The 16,487-nt window shown below is 48.5% G+C and overlaps 1 long non-coding RNA gene across 1 annotated transcript; it reads left to right on the top strand.

Annotated features, from left to right (window-relative positions):
* Nucleotides 1-13,837: 13,837 nt before the first annotated feature.
* LOC135293242 (uncharacterized) lies at nucleotides 13,838-16,276 on the top strand. The gene is made up of 3 exons (XR_010355342.1): nucleotides 13,838-14,355; nucleotides 15,299-15,336; nucleotides 16,143-16,276. It is a non-coding gene; the product is annotated as an uncharacterized LOC135293242 (long non-coding RNA).
* The last annotated feature ends 211 nt before the right edge of the window (nucleotides 16,277-16,487 follow it).

Genomic DNA, 16,487 nt, shown 5'->3' with positions numbered 1-16,487 from the left:
GCAGGCATTTTCATCCCAATACATTTCTGCAGGCATCTTAATGTGTCTGTGTGGAATTTGAGATTTAAATGTTTGTTTCCTTACCTGAGGAATACCTGGTGGATTTCCTTTCTTTCCTTCCAATTACCATTGTTTTCAAGAATAAAGGAGAGAACTTGATGTGTTTTGTTTTATGGCAGCTCTGCCTAAGGGACCAACAAGCATGGCAGAGATGCCTTTCTTGTACTAATCCTTGGAAACAGCAGAGTTAGTATAGCAAAGTCCCTCTTCCAAAAAGCCAATCAAGCTGGTGTGAATTCTCAGAGAATCAAACGTGCTTTGCTGATGTAGTTCCCACTTGTTAGGTCAGTCAATGAAATCAGCTGCCAAGTCAAGATCTGCAGGATGTTGGAAAAGATGTGGGGTTTGGGTTTTTTGTAGGTGAAGGAAAGTCATCTCTGGGTCTCTGCCAGGGCAGAAACTGCCACTGCAAAGTGGAGCTTAAACAATGGGCTCAGGGAGAGCAGTTACAGATGGGCAAAGCAGCAGGTGGAGCCTCCCTGTTTCCTTTTTCCCCAGCCTCAAATCCTGATAGGCACAGGAGGGAAAGAAAAGCTGCAGGAGCCCAACCTGTTTTCACCTTGCCTGCGTGACTTCCTGAGCTGCTGCCTGCAGACAGACGAGGAGCGGCGCTGGTCTGCCAAGGAGCTCCTGCAGGTAAAATGCAAAGGGGCTGCAGGTGAAACAGGGTGCGAGGGATGGGCTCCTCCTCCACTGAAGTCCAAGACATCAGATGAGCCCCCTTCCTCCTCACCTCCACTCTTGGTGCTCTTGAAATGAAAACGGTGAGGAGTCCTAGACTGGGCTGGGCTGGCAGGGCCCTGTAAAGGTCATCAGGTGCAAGTGTCCTGCAATGAGCAGGGACATCTTTAAAGAGATCAGATTGCTCAGAGCCATTTTCCACCTGACCTGGAATGGTTCCAGGGATGAGGCACCTAAAAGCTCTTGGGGACCCCTGTGCCACTGTTGCAGAATGCTCTAAGTAAACAAGTTCTACCTAAGACCTACTCTGATTGCATCCCCTTTGTGTTTAGAAATATTTCCCCACATTCTATTCTAACTGGCCCTGTTCAAAAAAGGTGTCCCCCTCTTTCTTCAAAGCCACACTGAATTTTGGAAAATGGCTATAAAATCTCCTTGGGCCTGTTCTTCACACAACTGAATAACTCCACCTCTCTCTGTTTTTCCTGAAAGGAGAGGTGCCCTGTCCTCTAACTGTTTTCTGTTGCCCTGTTTTGTAATTTGGTGGTGTGCCCCATTTTATCCAATGGCAAAAGAATTGAAGTAGAGCAATGCAGGGTACAGAGACATGCAAAGGTGGTGCAGGAACCCAAGGAAGCCAGGGCTGGCTGAGTGGTCAGAGATTTGGCTGTGGGCAGGAGGGGCTGTGGGGGGCTCACTGTCAGCCTCTGAGGCGCCCTGGTTTGTGCCCCCACCCTACCCTTGGAGGTTTCTGGGACGCAAACAGGGAGAGCTGAGAGGGACTTGTCCCAACCCCATCTGCTGCCTGGCACGCTCAAGCAGACAGGAACTGCCCCAGGGTTACTGCCAGCTCGTGTGGCAGAGAGGGAAGTGCAGCAGCCAGTGCCACTGGGCTGTCCCTGCTGGGAAGGAAGGTGCCATCCAGCATAGGAGGGGCAGGGCATGGAAAGGTAGACACTGCTCTGTCTCCCTGTGGGAATCAGCCCAGTGCCTGTTGGTCAAAGACAGGGACCCATGTGAGGCTTTGGAGTTCCCTGAAAGGAAGAAACTCCAAGGACAGAAAGCAGCATTTCTAGAGCACTGGCAGGGCAAAAATCCCAGCAAGATGAAGACACCTGGTTAAATGGATGAGTGGGATTCTGGGCCAGGTTTGCCTGTGATGGCAAGGTCCTGCACATAAAGAAGGAGGTGCAGATGGTCCATCCTTCTGGATCTTTCTAGGAGCCCTGTGAATCCTGTGAAGCACCGAGTTTGGAAAGTCATGGTTCATTGACTTCTGTTGATTTTGTTTTTTCCTTTGTGCAGCATCCATTTATAACATCTGCTGAGCCTGCATCCAGCCTGGTGCCCCTGATTGTTTCCTTGAAGAAGATGAAGAGACAAGAAAGTGATGATCACATCAGCACCACATAGTTCTCAACCATCTTAGAGCAGGATTGTAGGTTAGGATAAGGGTAAGTTTTAGGGTTAGGTTTAGGCTTAGATTTAGACTTAGTTTAGGCTTAGGTTTAGGCTTAGGCTTAGGTTTAGGCTTATATTTAGGTTTAGGATTAGGGTTAGATTTAGGCTTAGGTTTAGGGTTAGATTTAGGCTTAGGTTTAGGCTTAGATTTAGGCTTAGGTTTAGGCTTAGGCTTAAGGTTAGGCTTAGGACTAGGTTTAGGACTAGGGTTACAGTTAGAGTTAGTGTTATGACTAGATTTAAGTTTAGGTTTAGCGTTAGGGTTAGGGTTACAACTAGTCTTAGGGGGTTAGGGTTAGGGTAGGATTGTGTAATAGGTTTGGCAAGTAGGATTTGAAATTAATAAAATTTTTCAAACCACAACTCTCCTTCTAATTTCCTTCATTCTCACTCTGTGAATAAGCTCATGATTTCGTTGTAAATTTTTCTTAAAACTGGAAGTCACCCTACAGTGTCTTTAGCGTGGTGTCAAATTGGGGTATGCTCATCTTCATTTATCCTCTCCAGACCATGCTGCTTTTGGAATATGACCCACTTGTCTGGTTTTAGTCAGCTGTAGTACCTCTATTTGAGGTAGAAAGGGCAATGGCGTTTGCATGAAAAAACAAAGGAGGAATGGGACAGGCCAAATACTCTATGCGGATACAGGCTCTCTGCTGTGATTCAGGAGCATTCGAGTTCCTGCCACTTGGATTTGTATCCCCAAGTGCAATCTCTTTGGCAGAAGGAGAGCCTTGCTCAAGTGAGAAAGCAGAAGGATCAGAGCAGGGGCTCTGAAAGGTCTCCTCTGGTGCAGAGCTGGCAGCGCCTGTGAGGTGAGAGCGGGCCTGGCCTTGGCCGGGGTGCAGCCCCAGCAGAGGCCTGGCAGAACCCGGAGCAGCCTGAGCCTGGGCAGAGACAGGCTGGAAGGAGGCCCTTGGAGCTGCAGGAGGCAGCAGCCGGGCCCTGGGTGCCTCTTCCTGGCAGCGGGCGAATCCTCCGCTCTCAGAGCCCAGGTGGCAGCTGGCTGCTCCCGAGGGGAAGCGTAGCCGTGCTGGGCACAGCCCAGACTGGAGGCATTGGCCGTCTGGAGTCTGCCCAGGAGCAGAGAAAGGCCAGGGGCAGCCCAGGGCCGGTGGCCTGGCTGAGGATTCCTACTCTTCTGCCGGCTGCCCTGTGACTCCTGGCAAAGGGCAGCAGTGTGTGCAGCACTCTGGGCAGCGGCGCAGGGAGCCGGGCTGCTGGGCAGGCTGGAGCACAGGGCAGCGTCCTTCAGGCACGGCACTTGTGCCAGGGCAAGCCAGGCCAGCCTGAGGCACTGACAGCTTGGCAGCTCCCATCTGCAGGAGCCAGTGCCTCCCACAGCTCTGCCAGGAAACGCCTGCAGGCCTGCAGTTCTGCCCTGAGCCACAGCAAAGGTGTGAAATGCAGAGTGTTCTGCAGAAATATTCAGGGCCACCAGGCCAGCCTGCTTTGTGCTCTCTGGCGCACAGCAAGTGCTGTGCAGTGCCGCTCTGAGCTGCTGGGAGAGAGGGAATTGGGGATGTGCCTGAGGATTGTACTTGAGTAGTGAACTGATTTGGAAGAGAGCTGAATAATTTCAGCAGGCAATCTGTGTTTTCTTCCTTAATTTCTGAAAGAAAGTTACCATGTGTTGCACACAGGTAGGGGTATTAGAAAAGAAAGGCCTTATAAAATCAGGCCTTGCTCTGCTCAATTACCAGCTGGCCTGTTATGTCTTCTATGTGCAGCTAGCTAACTTCCCATGTGAAAAATCATAAGAATGAGTGCAGTTAACACAGCAAGGTGTTGTAGTTAGAAAACAGTTTGCACCTGTAATAAATAAGAAATCTGACCCATGAGAGTCCACAGAGGAAAAATATAAACACCTGAGTAACAGAGAAACTCTTAGCATGTACACACAAAAACACCTTCTAAGCAATGAATGGTGTGGCAAGGAAACTACCAGCCAGTTGGAACTGAACATGAGGGCTGTGAAAACCGCATAAAAATGTGTAATATGAATAAAGAATTGGCTTTCCCTGCATGAAGAAACTGAGTCCCAGCTGCTTTATTGACACAGCAATGTGACTTCACTCAGGAAGAGCACTTGTATGGTGTATTGATTAAATGCTTGTGTTTGATTCCCAGAAAAGGAAGGAGCGGCATGAAGTGTAACAAATAGGGCTTAGTCTTGTGAATTCCTTTAGCTTTAACGGGCAGTGCTGAACCCTGTATTCCCCCATTGCAGTGATTCATGTGTGCAAGTGGCTCTCTTAGCCTTGAGAATAAAGACAGTGGTCCTGCTAAGAAGGCAGCTGGAATGCATTGAAAGGGAAGAAAGTGTTTTAGGAGTCTCTTGACTAGCAGAGGCAAATTTGAAGATTGAAATATTTCCTAAATGACTATGTCAGGAGCAGGAGTCGTGTTGGAGTGTCAGAACCCAGGACATCCCTCTGGGTGCCCTGGATGGCTCGAGCCCTGGCAGGGGGCTCGGAGATCCTGTCAGGAAGCCAAAGACACTTGGGATTTTGATCTTAAGCCATGGAGCAAATTAACAACTTTGTATGAAGAATCCCAAGTCACAGGAGTTGAAGTAGCATAATAGTAGTTGTCTGTCCTGGGTTGACTATATGATGCTTTTATCCCCAATCGTCTCGTTCTGCTTATACTGAATAATAAGTTTTACACCTTTAAGACTCTCTTCCAGACAGTGAGGAGGGGAGGGAAGAAGCGCGCAGTTTGTTTTCAGACTGCTCTCACTCCTCCACATTCCTGCTCCTGGACTGTGTTGTCTGCGGATGGACAGACAGCCGGACAGAGCGCCTTTTTTCCCTTTTTTCTTGCTTTTAGTTAGTTTTAGCTAGCTGAGGCAAAGAAGTTCCCTGGACTGTGATTTTTTCCTTTTTTTCTTGGACCTGTTCAAGCCTGCTCTGGACTGAACACCCAGAAGAGCACCGGCAGCTCAACCTGTGGCCCCCCTGGCCGGGCCTGGGCCGCGGCGTTTCCAACACCAGAGACTGGTCAAAGACTGAGTGAGCCGAGCTGCAACCCAGGGAGGGGACTGTTCTGAGTTTGCTTTCTTTGGAGCAGTGAGAAGTTTTATTGTTTAATATTGTTTGGGTTCTATTGTTTAATAACAGGTTTCTTTCCACTTTTTCTCCAAGGAGATATTTTCTCCCGAACAGGTTAGAGGGGGGAGGGGCAATTGAATCTGCTTTTGTAGAGAAGCCCCTTTGGGGGTTATCTCCCAAACTTGCCCTAAACCAGGACAAATACAGCTAGTGGCGCCCAACGCGTGGCTTGAGAAAGTGGAAAAAAACCCTTTATTGATTGCAGATTGGTTGTGCTTGCTGTGCAGTAGGTTAAAGTACCCAGTAGCCATGTTATTTGAATTTGTAATGTCTCTTGGGGAGGCTTTTATGTGGCTCTGGTCTCTAGACCTTTTTGAGGTTTCAATACCTTTCTGGTCACTAGGATTATTGTCCCTATCACGTAGCTTTTGCGGTAAAGGGGCACGGATTGGATTAGCTATTGTGCTGGCCTTGGTGATAATGATTTATAAGGCGTTTACAAAGATACTGGCGTCTGTTTACGATATGTATGGTTTATGATTTCTTCGTCCTACCCTGCATCCCAGTTCTAGCAGTATGTTTTGGGAATTTATTAGTAATTACACCCAGCTAGTTAGAGGAGGAGCAGGGAATGAGGCTTTCCAGCCTTTCCTTTCCTTCTTCTCCTTTGAATCTGTTATGTCACTTTTGGAGAATGTTCAGTTTCCCCTGAATGTTAAAGAGACCATCTTTCTGGTATTTAATCTCGTAAGCTTCCTCTATATGGTCTGCAGCTTCTCTAGAATGAGGGCCGAGATGTCTAGAAGAGCTGATGAGACCCCTGACCTAGAAGTAGACCCACGTGTGGAGAATCCTGAGTGGGGTGGAAAATGGAAAAATATGGGCCAAATCCTGAAAGAATTCTCTGACCCTATAGTCTGGGACTTTCCCCATGAACAAATTCAGAACCCAGCTGAGGTGGGGAAATATCTGAAAGAGAAATATCATGATGACCCTAAGGAGAAAAGGATCATTGCAGTGAGCTGGGCCCTAGCATATGCTTATCGCACACTGCTAGATACTGTAGGGCAGCAGACAGAGGAAGGGGGGCAGGGAGATACATCATCAGCTATCCCAGTCGCTCAGGTTGCAGCCAACACCCCAGGCTCAAAGCCAGCAGCTAAACCACATAGTGAGCCTAAGCCAGCAGTTAAACCAGACAATAAGCCTCAACCAATGGCTGTTGCTACTAGCACTGGAAGTGGGAAGTGCACAGACAAGACCGATCGACCAGTGGATGATGATGATGATGATGCAGGAGAAGGACCCTCAACATTTCCTGACATAAAATCAGGAGTCAAGGCAACTGGCACAAGATCAGAAGCCAATATTGAGTCCTTCTCCCTGAAGGACCTGCGTGGCCTAAGGAAGGATTACACCCGACGATCTGATGAATCCATAATTAGCTGGTTAGTCCGTCTTTGGGATGCTGCAGGCGAGGCTACAATTCTGGACGGCACTGAAGCGAGGCATTTGGGATCCCTGTCACATGATCCTGTCATCGACCAAGGCATGATGAGGGGGGCTAACCCTCACAGCCTCTGGGCACGGGTCTTGGACAGTGTAGCACAAAGATACCTGTGTGCCGATGATCTCTACATGCAGCAAACACAGTGGAAAACCATAGAACAACGCTTGAGGGAAATGGCAGTGGCGGAGATTATATTCTCAGATGACATAACAACTAGGAACCCAGACTTGGTACCATGCACATCTGTGATGTGGTGAAAACTGGTACGACTTGGGCCACATGAATATGCATCTGCTCTAGCTATTATGAAGCGGGATGACACGGATGAGACCGTGCTTGACATGGCAAGGAAGCTCCGAGCTTATGCAGATGCTGTACATGGCCCAACACATGCCAGAATCGCAGTGGTGGAAACACGTCTGCAGAGATTAGAAGATAAGATAGAGGAGAATCATAAGAAGCTCAGAGAGGAGATTAAAGAAAACCTTCTCCAAATCTCGGCAGTACAGATCAGAGGTTCTGGTACCCAACGCAGACGTTCCCCAGATGGAGAGAGAAGGTACACCCCACGAGCTGAGCTGTGGTTCTTCCTGCGTGATTGTGGAGAAAACATGAGGCTATGGGATGGAAAATCCACCGCTGCTCTGGCCCGAAGGGTGCGTGAATTGAAGGAAGACAGGGCTCAGAGAGGAAGTTCCACCACAAGGAAAGCAGCTCCAGTTGCCCATAGCCGAACTGCCAGGTATGATGATGATGATGACATGTCTAATCCCCTTGAAGGAACCTCTAAGACATATGCCCAAGGAAAGAAGGATAACCAGGCTTAGAGGGGCCCTGCCTCTAGCCAGGTAGAGGCTAGGGAAAATCGTGTTTTCTGGACGGTGTGGATTCGTTGGCCTGGCACATTGGAACCACAAGAGTATAAAGCTTTGGTCGACACTGGTGCACAGTGTACCATAATTCCATCAAGACACGTGGGGACAGAATCCGTTTCTATCACTGGTGTGACAGGGGGATCACAAGACTTCACTTTGGTGGAAGCTGATGTGAGCTTGACTGGGAATGAGTGGAAGAAACATCCTATTGTGACTGGCCCAGAGGCCCCATGTATCCTGGGCATAGATTATCTGCGAAGTGGGTATTTCAAAGACCCAAAGGACGGAGGTGGGCATTTGGGATAGCAGCTGTAGTGACAGAGGGCATCCAGCAATTGAATACCTTGCCTGGACTGTCTGAGAATCCATCTACAGTAGGGCTTCTGAAGGGAGAAGAGCAACAGGTACCAATTGCCACTTCCACAGTGCATCGTCGACAGTATAGAACCACTCGAGATGCTGTGATTCCCATCCATAAGATGATCCGAGAGCTAGAGAGCCAAGGGGTGGTCAGCAAGACCCACTCACCCTTCAACAGCCCCATCTGGCCTGTGCGTAAGTCTGAAGGAGAATGGAGACTGACGGTGGACTACCGTGCATTGAATGAAGTGACTGCACCACTGAGCGCTGCTGTGCCAGACATATTAGAGCTCCAGTATGAGCTTGAGTCCAAGGCAGCGAAGTGGTATGCCACTATCGATACTGCCAATGCATTTTTCTCCATTCCGCTGGCAGCAGAATGCAGGCCTCAGTTTGCCTTCACCTGGAGAGGTGTGCAGTACACTTGGAACCGGCTGCCCCAGGGGTGGAAGCACAGTCCTACCATCTGCCATGGACTGATCCAGAGTACACTAGAAAAGGGTGAAGCTCCAGAACATCTACAATATATTGATGACATCATTGTATGGGGGAAGACAGCAGCAGAAGTGTTTGAGAAAGGAGAGAAAATTATCCAGATTCTCCTGAAAGCCGGCTTTGCCATCAAGAAGAGCAAAGTCAAGGGACCTGCTCAAGAGATCCAGTTTCTGGGAGTGAAGTGGCAAGACGGACGGCGTCAGATTCCCACTGATGTCATCAACAAGATAACAGCAATGTCTCCACCTTCCAACAAGAAGGAAACACAAGCTTTCCTGGGTGCCATAGGTTTTTGGAGAATGCATATTCCTGAGTACAGCCAGATCGTGAGCCCTCTCTATCTAGTCACCCGTAAGAAGAACACTTTCCACTGGGGCCCTGAACAGCAACAAGCCTTCGTCCAGATTAAGCAGGAGATCGCTCATGCGGTAGCCCTTGGCCCAGTCAGGACAGGACCAGATGTGAAGAATGTGCTCTATTCTGCAGCCGGGAACCATGGTTTGTCCTGGAGCCTGTGGCAGAAGGTGCCTGGGGAGACTCGAGGCCGACCACTGGGATTTTGGAGTCGAAGCTACAGAGGGTCTGAAGCCAACTATACTCCAACAGAGAAGGAAATTTTAGCAGCTTATGAAGGAGTCCAAGCTGCCTCAGAGGTAATAGGCACCGAAGCACAACTCCTCCTGGCACCCCGACTACCAGTACTGGGGTGGATGTTCAAAGCAAAGATTCCCTCTACCCACCATGCCACCAGTGCTACATGGAGTAAGTGGATTGCTCTCATAACACAGCGTGCCCGTATTGGAAAGCTGAATCGCCCTGGGATTCTGGAAATAATTACAAACTGGCCAGAAGGTGAAAACTTCAGCCTCACTGATGAAGAGGAACAAGAAGTGACACGTGCTGAAGAAGCTCCTCCATATAACCAACTGCCAGCGGAAGAAACATGCTATGCTCTTTTTACTGATGGTTCCTGTCGCATGGTAGGAATGAATCGGAAGTGGAAAGCAGCTGTATGGAGCCCCACACGACAGGTTGCAGAGGCCACTGAAGGAGAAGGTGGATCAAGCCAACTTGCTGAACTCAAAGCTGTTCAACTGGCCTTGGACATTGCTGAAAGAGAGAGGTGGCCAAAGCTCTACCTCTATACTGATTCATGGATGGTAGCCAATGCTCTGTGGGGATGGCTGGACAGGTGGAAAGAGGCTAATTGGCAGCGTAGAGGAAAACCAATTTGGGCTGTTGAAGAGTGGAAAGACATCGCTACCAGGGTAGGAAGGCTACCTGTGAAGGTCCGCCATGTAGATGCCCATGTGCCCAAGAGTAGAGCCAATGAGGAGCACCAAAACAATGAGCAGGTAGACCAGGCTGCAAAGATAGGGGTGTCCAAGATAGACCTAGATTGGGAGCACAAGGGAGAGTTATTCCTAGCTCAATGGGCCCATGATGCCTCAGGTCATCAGGGTAGAGATGCCACCTATAAGTGGGCACGAGACCGAGGGGTGGATTTAACCATGGACAGTATTTCTCAGGTTATCCACGACTGTGAGACGTGTGCTGCCATCAAACAGGCCAAGAGGGTGAAGCCCCTATGGTATGGTGGGCGGTGGTCCAAGTACAAGTATGGGGAGGCCTGGCAGATTGACTACATCACACTGCCCCAGACACGCCAAGGCAAGCGCTACGTGCTCACAATGGTAGAAGCCACCACAGGGTGGTTGGAGACCTACCCTGTGCCTCATGCTACTGCCCGTAACACCATCCTGGGCCTTGAAAAGCAAGTCCTGTGGAGACATGGTACCCCGGAGAGGATTGAGTCAGACAACGGGACTCATTTCAAGAACAGACTTATCAGCACCTGGGCCAGAGAACATGGCATTGAGTGGGTGTACCATATCCCCTACCATGCACCAGCTGCGGGAAAAGTAGAAAGGTACAATGGGCTGCTAAAAACCACCTTAAAAGCCTTAGGTGGGGGATCTTTCAAAAATTGGGAGCAGCATCTGGCAAAGGCCATCTGGTTAGTTAATACCCGAGGCTCTACTAACCGAGTAGGCCCTGCCCAATCAGAGCCTTTGCACAGAGTAGATGGAGACAAAGTCCCAGTGGTACATGTCAGGGGTTTGTTAGGGAAGACAGTTTGGATCAATCCTGCCTCGAGTACAGACAAACCCATTCGCGGGGTTGTTTTTGCTCAGGGACCAGGTTGCACATGGTGGATAATGCAAAAAGATGGAAGAACACGATGTGTACCTCAGGGAGATCTGATTGTTGGGTGAGAACCATGTATAAATATCACTGTTTGCTGAATGTTGCCACCATTGTCTGTGTATAGCTGTATATTATATGTATAATGTATGTGTTTGTAGAGTTAGAATATATATATTAGTTTTAGTAGTAAGGTGACGATATGGGGATAAGGGGTGGAATGTCCTGGGTTGACTATATGATGCTTTTATCCCCAATCGTCTCGTTCTGCTTATACTGAATAATAAGTTTTACACCTTTAAGACTTTCTTCCAGACAGTGAGGAGGGGAGGGAAGAAGCGCGCAGTTTGTTTTCAGACTGCTCTCACTCCTCCTCATTCCTGCTCCTGGACTGTGTTGTCTGCGGATGGACAGACAGCCAGACAGAGCTCCTTTTTTCCCTTTTTTCTTGCTTTTAGTTAGTTTTAGCTAGCTGAGGCAAAGAAGTTCCCTGGACTGTGATTTTTTCCTTTTTTTCTTGGACCTGTTCAAGCCTGCTCTGGACTGAACACCCAGAAGAGCACCGGCAGCTCCACCTGTGGCCCCTGGCCAGGCCTGGGCCGCGGCGTTTCCAGCACCAGAGAGACTGATCAGACACTGAGTGAGCCGAGCTGCAACCTGGGGAGGGGACTGTTCTGAGTTTGCTTTCTTTGGAGCAGTGAGAAGTTTTATTGTTTAATATTGTTTGGTTTCTATTGTTTAATAACAGGTTTCTTTCCACTTTTCTCCAAGGAGATATTTTCTCCTGAACCGGTTGGAGGGGGGAGGGGCAATTGAATCTGCTTTTGTAGAGAAGCCCCTTTGGGGGTTATCTCCCAAACTTGCCCTAAACCAGGACATTGTCACAGGGTGAAAAGTAGAATTTTGGGATTTTTAGAACAGGGGTTTGGAGTCCCAAGATGGAGGAATTTGGGTGTTCCCTGTCCTTCTTCTTTCTCCTTCCTAACATCCATGTTCTGGGTGATGCTGGCACTTTTGGATTGGTTTAGAGTAGAAGTAGACAGTCTAACATAGGTGATAGGTATTGGAAAATAACTGTAAATAAAGGGCATGTAGATTTTAGTATCAAGAGATAGCACTGCCTCAGGGCAGGGCAGCATGCCCTTGACAGACCTGCAGATCAGACCTCTGTGAGTCTGAGAGAAAATATTTTAGATACTAGATAATAAACAATCTTGTGAATCAGAGCCAAAGAATTGCGACTCTTCCTTCAACCATCGGGCTGGGAAAAAGGGACACTTGGATCATCCTGACAGCAGGAAACCCGAGATCCGAGGCCCTGCCATATTTGATCCATGTTTGAGCAGGTTGACAAGACAATGAAGAAAAGTGTGTTGTTTAAAGGGCGGAACTTGACCCTTCAAAGAGAAAGAATGTATTGGTCAGTGGGTGGGCAGTTCAGCCTTGAAAGGGGAACAATGCATCATGGAGCCCTTGTTGGCAGGGAGTCATGGAGTATGGTGAGCCATGGTGGCCTCATCTCACACGCCGGCCGTGTGTGAGCTGATGCTGTAACTGGGAAAATCCCACTCCTGAGCAGGAGATAGAAGGCCTGGTTCTGGGGTGGAGGGGTGAGAAGGATGAGATGCACACCGCTTTGATCCAGGGGATGTCCTGGAAGTGCACTGCCTACCTGCCCCTGCCACTGAGCACCATGCTCCAGCTCCTTCTCCTGCTCAGCGGATGTTTGGGAATCCAGGGGTTGGTATGTATTATTTGCTACTGCAACTAATGGAATAAATTTGCTTTGCAAGCCCAGTTGTCTTTTAGTTATTTTGTGCATGGGTCTCCTCCTGAACCTGTGGCAATGACCACCAGGGACCTACAGGACACTCCTACTCTGATGTCAATAAATTCTGAGAAGAGGTTTAAATATGTCAAATAATTTGGAGTAATGTTTAGCCTGTGAGTTTCAGCAAAGTATTGACTATTTCTTAGTTCCATGGATACAAACTAGTAAGTCAGATTGCTGGGTGTGCATGTGTTAGGGAAGTGATTCCCTACACACCCAGCACTGAAACAAAGTATTGCTTTCTTTCTAACCCTGAGCTGGCATCAGGGATCAGGCCCTGCTTGGTAACCTTTCATTTGGGCAACTTCTGTTAGCAGGTAAGAAAGGTCCAAATGAAACCTTTTCCAGCTCTTTCCCTCTGGTTTCTCTTTTTAGGCTCCAGAGCTCTTTGCTGCAGGTGTCCTGGGTGTGTGCAGAGCAGAGGAGCCCCACAGAGCCCTTGGTTCCCCACAAGTTGTCCTGCCTTGTTCCCAGGTGTGCCCAGCTGTGGCAGGAGGAAGAGCCCGCAGCGCAGAGGGCACCGTGCCCTGCCCAGCCGGGGCTCCCTGGCACAGAGCAGCAGCAGCGCCAGCGCCGTTCAACCCGCTCCTGCCTTGCCTTCCCCTGGCACACAGAAGCCTCTGGAAATCAGCACCTCCAGTCACGTTCCCAGCTTGGAGCAGCTGCTGCTGCTGGGCAGATGCTGCCAGTGTGACTGCTTCCAAAGGGGACTAAAGGCAGAGATGTACATGCACAGGAGCCCTGGGCATGTCCGATAAACGTGCAAATATATGGGGAGATTTGTTAGCAATTATTTCAGCTGTTATGCCAACAGTGGCTTCTCTCCTGGCTCTGTGTGTTACAGATGAGTAATGTAATGGTTGGCTCTCACAATTAAGAGGTAGATATGATGTCGATGTAAAAATGTAAAGTGATGTTATCGTAATATATCCTCCCATTGTCCTCTTTCCCCTCCCCTTGTAATAACCTTGGTATTCAAGGCATTTGGGGAGGGCTGGCTTGTGACCAGGAGGTGGGGTCTAAAACGTCTGACCTCCAATCAAGATGTAAGAAAGTAATCTCCAGCAATGGATAGCAGAGAAAGAGTTGACTGACCAAACTTTTGGAGGGGCTAAGGCTGTCAAAGGCAGAGAGAGTATATCTTTTGTAGATGAGGATGTGGCTGCAAGTCACAGAGACTGTCAGTGCTGAACATTTTTCCTTGTTCAGTCCTCTGTTAAGGTTTAATAAACCTTTAAAATGTTCAAAGTGAGAGTCGTTTCTCACATGTGCAATGCTGTGGGCCATTTTCTTGATGTGGTTTCCTTTGCTTGGGTGCCATCTGAGTGCTCACTTGGGCTACAGGCTGTAGTTGCTTAGGGGAATCTTGGAGTTGCTCTTGGATCCCTTGAACAACAGGGTTTGGCCCAAGAGGGCAATTTGTGCTGCTTTGTGGCAGAGGAGAACTTCCCAGGCTATTTTGTGTTTGCTGTGGGGAAGGTTGGTTATTGCTTTGCATAAAGTCACAGACCAGCATGGAGCGTTTGCTTTGTGATGTCAGGGCATGGTTGCCACGTCACAGTGGTGACATGAGAAGGTTGCCTTGGTGCACGGAAGGCCTCAGTGTCAGAGCAGCCCTAGGGCTTGCTCAGAGCAGGAGCACCCTGCGCCTTGAGGCATTTGTCAGTGGGCAGCTGCACACTGACAGGAGCCTTGTTTGTTCTAGTGCTGGAGCACAGTGTGCAAACTTGCACGGCAGTGCTACAATGATTCAGCAGCTTGCTGCTGCAGTGGTTACTGTTTATGGCGTTACTTATTCCGGCTATTTTCTGACTCACCTGGCACGTAAGTAGAGATTTCCCCTCTACTTAGATTAGGGTGTAACCTAACCTGGCTTTTGTATGTCTTCCTGCTCCTTCTTAGTGACTGAGTTGATTGAGAAACAGAAAGAGCATTAGGATGCCACTGGTTTAATAAAGCTCCTGTCAATTTGTTCAGCTAAAAAGGGGGTGTCTGTAGCCACAGGGGCAGCATTGCCAGGGAACCTGCAGGGATTCCCTTCCCTCCCTGGGAGAGTCTGTGGCAACAGGGTCTGTCATTTCCTCAATTTGCTGGGACAAGCAAGACAGCTTTGAAACTGTAGACTGGGAGAACTTCTCAGAAGGCCTTCTAAAAATTCTGTTGTTCCCAGTTGCAGTTGTTCCCAGAATTCAGGGAAAGCTTCTTTCTTTCCAAATTTGGTCATGAAAGAATTTGATTGTCTAACTTGACCCTTTACCTAGTGCTAAAAGAGTGATTCCCTTTGCAATGAAGTGCAAACTCCAAACCAGTGAGTGTCTCCTCCTGACCCCTGCAGCTGCTCCTGTGCTGTTTCACAATAGAACAGCCACAGCTCAGAGAAATTTTGGGGAAGCTTTACTGGGCAACTGTTTACAGCAAGTTAATGAGAATTAGTGCATGCAACTGATTTTTTTTTTTAAAAGCACCTGAAGGAGAGGATTTTAGAAGCTATTTTAAGTGTTTACTAGAACAGGAGTATTGAGTGTTAATGAAGAATTTGTATTTTCTTGATCATGTTTGTATTCTTTTCCTGACTAAAGAGGTTGAAGTGTAGGAACAAGCAAGAACATTGTCCTGATCTCTTGGTGGCTGTGTGAATGAAATGTGTTTCCTGGAGGGATGTTGTGAAAGGGAAAATAATCTCTGTTTGAGATGAACTCTTGTGTGGGATTCACCAGGCCAGGAACTTTTCTCACAGCATCTGATTCATTTTCCCTGCCCACTACAGGTCACATAAAACATGTATTCAGCGGGGCTGATCCTGAGGTGAGTGAGAAAGGGAGATTTCAAGTTCCTCCTATTTCAAAATTCGGGAGCGAGCTGTCACCTTGGCTAGTCACAGAAGAGTATAGAGGGCCAGAAAGGATGGCCAAAAGAAAATCCAGAGAGAAAAGCCCAAAGAAAATAAAAATAATTCCCATGACTTCAACAAAAAACAAAAGAAACAAACAAAAAAAAAGTGGATATTTCCTAATTTCAATCTCAGAAATCTGAAGAAAGAGAACTGAAGAATTCCCATAGATACCCATATGACAGTGCTCAGCACAAGGGCTGTTGCCCTGCCAAACCTACCCTCAGTGCATCCAAGTGCTTTAGACACTGGAGTGGCTGACATTTCCATCCTTGGGCTTGTAAGTGTTTTTGGTATGCCATGAGGAGAAGCTCTGTTCTTTTTCTCTTTCTCCAGCCAGCAAGGGGGCTCCTGCACAACATTTCCTGCCCTTTTCCAGCACTGGATGGGATTCTGACCAGTTCTGGTTTTCTCTGTCTGCAGCAGCAATAGCAACAACGTTGTTGGCTCTTTGCTACTCATCCATTTCCAAGCTTGCAAGAAATAAAAGTCCTGTTTTACAAATACAATGTTGCTTGCTGATAGCAGACAAGAAGGAATATCCAATTCATAGCCATATAGTGTTGAATTGGCCCATTTTAATGGGGTTGGAGTGACTGAGAATGCCATTGCTAACACAGTTGACGAGTTCTCCTTACAAGACGTGGTTGTAGGTGCCAGGAGAAATGAGGTTAGAAATGGTAGGTAACTGGCTGTCCCTCATGCTTCTCTCTTGCCACAGGAGACAAATGCAACAGCCATCTCTCCCGTGGCTCCCTCTGCTCCTGGAGAAGAAGCCAAAAAGGAGCAAAGGGAGCAAGATGACCACGAGACTCCAACCGTGGTCACAGCCCAGCCTGATCATCCCAAGAGAGTAAGTGCCAGTTGTGGGTGGCGCTGTCTTTAGGGCAAGGCAGAGGTGCAAGTTCCTGAGCAGCCAGCACTTGCTGTTGCTGGCCGAGGAGGCGGAGTGCTGGAGTCCTGCAGGATGTAGCCATTTGCTGCAGGCAGTGCCAGCTGGAAATTGGCCTTTGGCCTGTCATGTTGAGGCACCGAAGAGCTGGGGGCTCTGGGTGAGCTTTTGGCT

The sequence above is a fragment of the Passer domesticus genome, unplaced genomic scaffold, assembly GCF_036417665.1.
Source record: "Passer domesticus isolate bPasDom1 unplaced genomic scaffold, bPasDom1.hap1 HAP1_SCAFFOLD_93, whole genome shotgun sequence".
NCBI lineage: Eukaryota > Metazoa > Chordata > Aves > Passeriformes > Passeridae > Passer > Passer domesticus.
Note: the sequence above shows the minus strand (reverse complement) of the source record. Positions and strands in the feature narration are given on the sequence as shown.